This window comes from Myotis brandtii, unplaced genomic scaffold (genome assembly GCF_000412655.1).
Source record: "Myotis brandtii unplaced genomic scaffold, ASM41265v1 scaffold131, whole genome shotgun sequence".
NCBI classification, from domain to species: Eukaryota; Metazoa; Chordata; class Mammalia; order Chiroptera; family Vespertilionidae; genus Myotis; species Myotis brandtii.
Window position 1 is genome coordinate 5648099 of NW_005354632.1, and position 7575 is coordinate 5655673.

The window sequence follows — 7575 nt, forward strand, 5'->3', positions numbered from 1 at the left end:
GGGGTGGGGGAGCTCCTTTCCGTCTTGATGCTTATGGATGATGACCTGGCTGTGGAGGCACACAGGTCACCCTGAAATGGAAACTGTTAGTGAAGGTGGGACTAAGAAAAACAACACCACCCACACGTCCGCCACCGGCTTCATTTGTATTCTAGCATTACTTACCATTTGCAGACAAATTCTATCAGGTTCTTTTTCTGTCTTCTTTTCCTTTGCTTTGTTTTAAGAAATGCCCCTGTTTTTATAAAATGGAGGTAGGATTAGATTGTTTTATTGTAGTTCTGCAGTGAGAAAATACAACTGATAGGATTGTGCAGGGAAAATATTTTAAAGCTTATAGACTGCCCTGGATTCAGCGATAATCACCACCGTGAGCTGGTTGCAGGGTCTCGGCCAAGTTACTTGACGCCTCAGAGCCTCGGCTTCCTCCTCTGTAAAACAGGGACAAGAGTGATTTGAACCACGGAGTTCGGTGAGGCGAGGGCTGGCCAGGCAGCCCCACAGGCGCGTGGTCCCCACAGTCGCAGACCTGCTGTTACCACTGTTACTAACATTGCTTTGTATTTAGGATCCCAGGGCTCTACCCTGGGGACTTCTGACTCTAGAGGGCGTCCCCTCACACCCCTCTAGTCCTTGCGATTTACTGTCCTTTGTTGCACGAATGAAACAAAGAGGTTCATAGCTCTGGGCATTCACTCAGTGGCTGTGCTGCAGACCCCTTCGGTTTGGGGACGAGTGGTGACCTCGGGAACGTCTCCCCAGGCCGAATCCCAGACCTTGTGTGCTTCCTTCGTGAGGCTTCAGGTGGCAGAGGGCACCGGCGTCAGCAGGCGGGATGGGAGTGGCGGGATGCTGGGCTGGGGCTGAGGTGCTAAGGCAGCGCCAAGCTTGCACCTTTACTTCTGTGGGGAAGACGCGAGGCTGTGTTTGCTCTGGGGTCTTGTGCGAACGTGGCATCGTTAGGCGAGCAGAGGAATCTGCAGTGGAGGGTAGTTACGTTTCTTGCCCAGAGCAGGCATATGGACTTGGCCTGTATGCTAGGGCGGGGCAAAAGTAGGTTTACAGTTGTTCCTGTGGACAATAGAACGATAATTAATAAATAGTAATACGAGGACAAATCCTGGGTTTTGGGTACTCACTACTGTAAGCCTCCTTTGGCCCCACCCTGTATTTTGTTCAGTTGCCATAAGTCAGGCAGCTAAGCACTGCATATAAGACTCAACAAGGTGGGTGGTTATGGCTTGGCTGGTGGGGCTTAGTGGTTGAGCGTCAGCCTATGAACCAGGAGGTCATAGTTTGATTCACATGCCCGGGTTGGGGGCTTGATCCCCAGTGGGGGGGTGCAGGAGGCAGCTGATCAATGATTCTCTCTCATCGATGTTTCTATCTCTCTCCCTCTCCCTCCCTGTCTCTGAAATCAACAAATATCTTTAAAAAAAGAAAAAATTATTTAAAGAAAGAGATGGGTGGTACGGCTCTCTGATGGGAAGAGCCTGGGTGGGCGGACGAGGGTGGCATGGCGGCTGTCTTGGGCATCTCAGTCTTCCTGCTGTGCCGTGACCAGCGTTTGGCTTCCAGCCCCGAGGTTGGTCACCTTGTCGTCCAAGACGGCTGCTGGAGTCCCAGCCACGGAACCCAGATGCCAGGTGACAGGAGGTCCTCACGTTTCAGATCCCTTGCAGAAATGCCACAGACTTTGCTGCATCACACTGGCCAGACGGAACTCAGCCGCATGGCCACACTGCGAAGCGAGCCTGGGAGATGTGATCCTTATTCCAGGCGGGACCGTGCCTGGCTCAGCATCCAGGTGGTCTGACTGGGAGAAGGGAGAGATGGGGGTAGTCGGCCTCCCTCAGTGGCTCCTGCAGGTGTGTGCGATGGGAGGATGGTGGCCTTAGATTGCTCCCCCTCTGGGAAGGGCTGGGCCACACACAGGGCAGCTGGGATTCTTAGTCTGTGAGCCTTTTCCAAGCACCTCAACAGGACAGTGAAACATCCGTAAGTGAGTGGCTGCCATTCCGAGTTCCATGGGCCGCCCAGGCAGTGACCTTGAGGGATGCTCCCTGCAGGGATTATGCCGTGTCTGCCCAAATCACACTACTCAGGGTTGTGTTCAGGCATCAGGATATTCCATTCTTTCCTTCCCGCCCCTCTTGTTGGAAGCTCGCTCGGCGGGAAAGCCACGCATCCCCCTTTGCAGGACAGTGAGACCTCGCTTGTCTTGCGCTCAGAAGAATAGAATAATCTAGTAAGTCCTGAAGCTTAAGACGTCGCCCACGGCTCACATTTTGTTATTTTAATCCCATTATCTGTAGTTCTGGTGTTCTCACTCTGTAAGAATAAAAGAAAACCAAGGCGCCCTGTGGTGCTCAGGAGGCCCCATGAAAAGCAGGGAGGCTTGGGGGCTCCCCCGCCGGCTTCTTCAGTCCCTTTAGCATTGACACGGGCCCCCCCTAGTCCTCCGAGGACATCCTGGGGTGTTGCTTTGAGGAGCGGAGCGCGGGGAAGGAGAGGGCGGCGTCAGGGGGAGGTCGGTGGGAAACCGAGGGAGGTGATTCTTTAAGGCCAAGGCCATGCTCGCCAGTTCTAATGGCCGTTTTGCTGTTTATAGGATGAGTGAATTGCTTTTATTTTTTTTAAAAAAATTGCAAATCACCTCTAAGGCGTGACCACGGCTCTTAATTTAGAACATTGAAAAAGACGCCAGGAGAGCACGGATGCCAGTGCACAGGCAGGACCCAGTGACACAGATCCTGTCCCGGAGGCGGCCTCAACCTCAGCCCCTGAACCTCAGCCGTCTCTCCAAGGACACCCTCCCTGCTGAGGAGCCGCGGGCACTGGCCTCCTACGGCCATAACCACCTCCAGCAGTGAAATGCACAGGGAGCCGCTTGGAGAAGCTCCGCAGGACAGGCTGAGCAAAGGGAGAGCTGCGGCGACCCGCTTGGATAGGGCAGGAGAGGGAGGCTTTGTTTCATTTTTATTTTTAAATATATTTTTATTGATTTCAGAGAGGAAGGGGAGAGGGGGGGAGAGAGAGAAGCATCAGTGATGAGAGAGAATCATGGATCGGCTGCCTCCTGCACGCCCACACTGGGGATCGAGCCTGCAACCCGGGCATGTGCCCTGACCAGGAATTGAAGTGGGACCTCCTGGTTCATAGGACGATGGCCAACCACTGAGCCACACTGGCCGGGCTGCAGTTTATTTTTGCTGTGGAGGTTGCTGGGACAGCTACAGAGCTGAACAGTGTTTGAGAGCTGCAAGTGGCCGTTGGCAGAAAGAAGGTTTCCCACCAGGATTTAAGGGAAAAGAGGTCAGTGCCCCTGACTAAAGAATCAGGTATTGCATGTTTTAAAAATTCTTGCAGCACACCACTTTAAAATCGCTGACCTAGAGCATCAGACAGTTTCTTTAACTGTCCCAGAAATAAGGCAAAGTTGGGTAAAATATGAAATAAAGAAAGTGAATAATAGAATAAGAAGACTTTTTAAATAAAGATTTTTTATTGATTTTTTTAGAGAGAGAGTAGGAGAGAGAAAGAGAAGCATTGATCGGCTGTCTCCTGAACACCCCCTACTGGGGATTGAGCCCAAAATCTGGACGGGTGCCCTGACCAGGAATCGAACTGTGACCTCTTGGTTCATAGGTTGATGCTCAATCACTGAGCCATGCCAGCCGGACTGTATGTCAGTCCTTTTAAATAGCAATTCTAACAAATGAAGGCAAGCACAAACCTTTGAATAGAGGTTATCGTTGGATGAAAACAAATTCCCTAACGAAAGATTTTAATATTGTGCTATCAATATCTCTATCTCAGACACAGATGATGATGGGTGGACAGCCTACCTTCAGGGCTGTTGGAAAAAAAATCAATGATCTTTTAAAAATTTGAGCTCTGATATTTGCAAAGTATTTCTGCTTCCAATGAGGGAAAGCATAAGAGGAAGATGCAAACAGGAAAAATCCATCAATCTATTCCGAAAAAGAAGTGGCTCCCACAAGATAAGTCACTACAAAGCAGAATTGTATTAAAATGGACTGAGGTCCTGAGGTCCGGTCCCCACACAGGCTACAAGAATTCTCCTGGTGTTTGTGCTCTGGCCCCAGGGGGCATGTTTCGTGGAGCAGTGCTGCCCACTACTGGCCACTTGGCTCATTGCCATTTCAGAACTGTCAGATGAAGTCACTGATTTAAAGCAGTGATTTTCAGCCTTTTTCTTCTCCTGGCACAATTAACCAACTACTACAATTCTGCGGCACACCAAAAATATATGTATTTTTCCAGTATGACAGAGGATAGGTATAACTTTTTGATGTGTTGGCTGTTGTGGTTTTTTGATTTGACAATCTAAGGGAAAAGAGGTCAGTGCCCCTGTCTGAACGGACAGGGATTGCGTGTTTTAAAAATTCTTGCGGCACTCCGGGTGAAAATGGCTGGATTAAAGTAATCAATCCATTCTCTACACAATAATACTTTGGCTTATTAGGTGTTTAATATCCAAAAGCCCTCCTTGGTAAAAGCTAGTCATCGGGAAGCCTCCTGGATCACACATTCGGTGCGCTTTTTGATCGCGGGTTCTCGGCCAATTCCTTTGGCTTTGCAAGACGGTATGTTCACAGGTTATTCCAAAAATAAGCATTTGGTGGTAATAAGTCTTAGCTTGTCTGATAAGGAAAGTATACCACGCAGTGACTGAGGCTGATTGTCTGCATTTATCTCATTGTTTTTGGTCTCTAGGATGGCTTTGTGTATTCTTTTATTACTAAAGACTCAAAAAAACAAACAAACACAAAACCCCACAAAAGATGGTATTGTTCGATCACATGGGCCTAGACTATCAATCTCATTTTTGTTATGATTTTGAATGTAAGTAATGCCGTCATTATAATTAACCTAATTAAGCTAATTTTCTGTGTTATTTAATCATCATTCTAGTTCCACAGATGGAATAAGGCTTATTAAATTTTCCTGATGGTTTACAGAACAGGTACACAGAATTCAAAGCGGAGCAATCACCTGTAGGGCATGGAAGCCTTAATCTTCCCAGAGGGACTACACATATCATTGTCTGGTCTGTACATCCACACACATTCTTATAAACACACACACACACACACACACACACACACACGGTAATAACTGTCCAATGTACTTTTGAGAACCCAAAGAGAAAAGCACAAGAGAAAAACGTCCTAACTGTTGGGTAGGGAGAAAGGAGAACAAACTTGCGCTATTATTTTTGTGTCACAATTAGCTTCTGCACCTCCTCCAACTTCACTTGCCATTCACAGGCCTCCCACACATTCAAGAAAGAGGCTGCATGGAGTCTGACATAAGAGCAAAATTTCTAGTGATGCAAGAAAAAAATAGATGACCAACATTTTCCAATCCCCGCCCCTTTAACTGATGAGTGAATGCCAAGTCCCAGGGAAGGACTCAGACCTGCCTGGGTCACGTGGGCAAGCCAGTGGTAGGACCGGGGCCCTTCCTTATCTGGTTTCTCCTCGTCCCCCACGCTTCGAACTCCACGAAAACGTCTTTTCCATTTGGTTTCCTGCTCTGTTTGTAGGATGATGACTAAGGTCTACGCAGTGAAACCTCAGACTCTCTAAGCTTTCGTTACTATTCATCGTTAACGTCAACCTCAAAACACCTTCATGAAATCGGGTTTATCGGCAATTTTACATAAGTGTGAATTCTCAGTTTCCAAATGAATTTAAAACCCAATTGCGAACAGTCTACTAATAAACATCTAAAATTAATATTTGGCTGTTTCCCCAACAGTCCCATATTCAGATGGTCAGCCTCCCTGGTGATATATTCAAAATGGCCAGTCGCCGTACTTTAAGTTAAACTGAAGCCCTGAGACCAGCTGTAGCTCCGCTCACTCAGACTGTCAGTCTCCTGAGTCAGTACGAACCTCATGCTGCAACACCCAGTCTCTTACGCTGAAATGCCACAAAACCAGGGGTCTCTTAAAGCATCAGTACCCTTTCGAGCCATTTTAAACCCCCAATAAACTCCGTCTAAGGGGAGTTTTATTATCATTGATTATGGAATGGCCAAGTTGGGCTGTGCAACACATTCAACAATTGAACCAGCAAGAAGTTTAATTAAATTTCTAATTCGCTTTGGATTTCACTCGATCCTGCAACTGCAAGGTTTCATGCCAGAATCGAGGATGCAGGATCAGGCGCGCCTGTGGAAATACACCCGTGAGGCCAAATGGCTGGTGGACTAGCGGCCCGACTCCTCAGACCCGCTGGGGAAGGCTGGTGGAGATGGCCTCCTCTACCCCAAAGCCCACTGGCCCCTGGACAGGGAGAGGGGAGAAAGGTAGACGCCCCAGTTTTATGGGAAAGGAACCCACTCATGAGAAGTACCCCCGAGAGGAGAGAAATCATCACTCCACGACTTGCCCATCCTGTTCCTTTCGGTAAGTTCCTCTGTAGACACTGTGACCCCAGACAGCAAGGCTGAGATGGGCCCATCCTTGGGCATCAGTTCATAACCTGCGAATTGACCTGTCTGTACAGGGGCCGAGGTGAGGGGTGGGCATTGCCCCGGCCTCTGTAGCCCCGAATCTAGGGTTCTCTTCGGAAGAAAACGCTGGTGAGGAGAGTCATGCCTGTGAGCGTGTTTGGTTCATGTAACTGTATGGGTAGACATGTGGGCATGTGTCCCAACACAGAACGTCCCCACATCAGCTGTCCTGAGGGAAAGGCTCAGCAGGGACTCTTTACCCACTGGCACAGGCTGATGCCAGAAGCAAAAAGACTGCTCAGCTGCAGAACCAGACAGAAAAGCGTTCGCAAGACCAGGGACAGCAGTGCCAGCCGGGGGCCCCATGCACAGTCATCGGGGTCACGAAGCGTCATTTTCATCTTTTTTAAAATAATACTTTATCGTTGAAAATATTACATGTGTTCCCACTTTTCCCCATTGACCCCTTCCAGCCTGCGCCCCACCCCCCGGCCCCAGGCCCTCACCACCCCATTGTTTGTGTTCATAGGTTATGCATATATGCATATAAGGTCCTTGGTTGATTACCTCTCATCCGCCTTCCCTCCCCCGCCTTCCCTCTGAGATTCCGCACTCTGTTCCATGCTTCCATGTCTCTGGATCCACTCTAGTCATCAGTTTATTTTGTCCCTTAGATTCAACATATGAGTGAGATCATGTGATACTTGCCTTTCTCTCACTGGCTTATTTCACTTAGCATCATACTCTCCAGGTCCCTCCATGCTGTCCCAAAGGGTAAGACATTCTTTTTAACTGTTGCATCGTATTCCATGGTGTAAATGTACCACAGCTTTTTTATCCACTCATCTGCTGATGGGCACTTGGGCTGTTTCCAGTTCTTAGCTATTGTAAATTGTGCTGCTCTGAACATAGGGGTGCATACATTCTTTCTGATTGGTGTTTCAGGTTCCTAGAAGTGGGAGCACTGGGTCAAATGGCAGTTCCATATTTAATTTTTTGAGGAAGCTCCATACTGTTTTCCATAGTGGCTGCACCAGTCTGCATTCCCACCAGCAGTGCACTAGGGTTCCCTTTTCTCCACATCCTCGC

General features: G+C 48.6%; 1 protein-coding gene across 1 annotated transcript in view; it reads left to right on the forward strand.

Annotated features, from left to right (window-relative positions):
- The window catches only part of VAV3 (vav 3 guanine nucleotide exchange factor), a 166563-nt gene that overhangs the window by 71365 nt on the left and 87623 nt on the right, over positions 1 to 7575 (forward strand). The window lies entirely within an intron of this gene.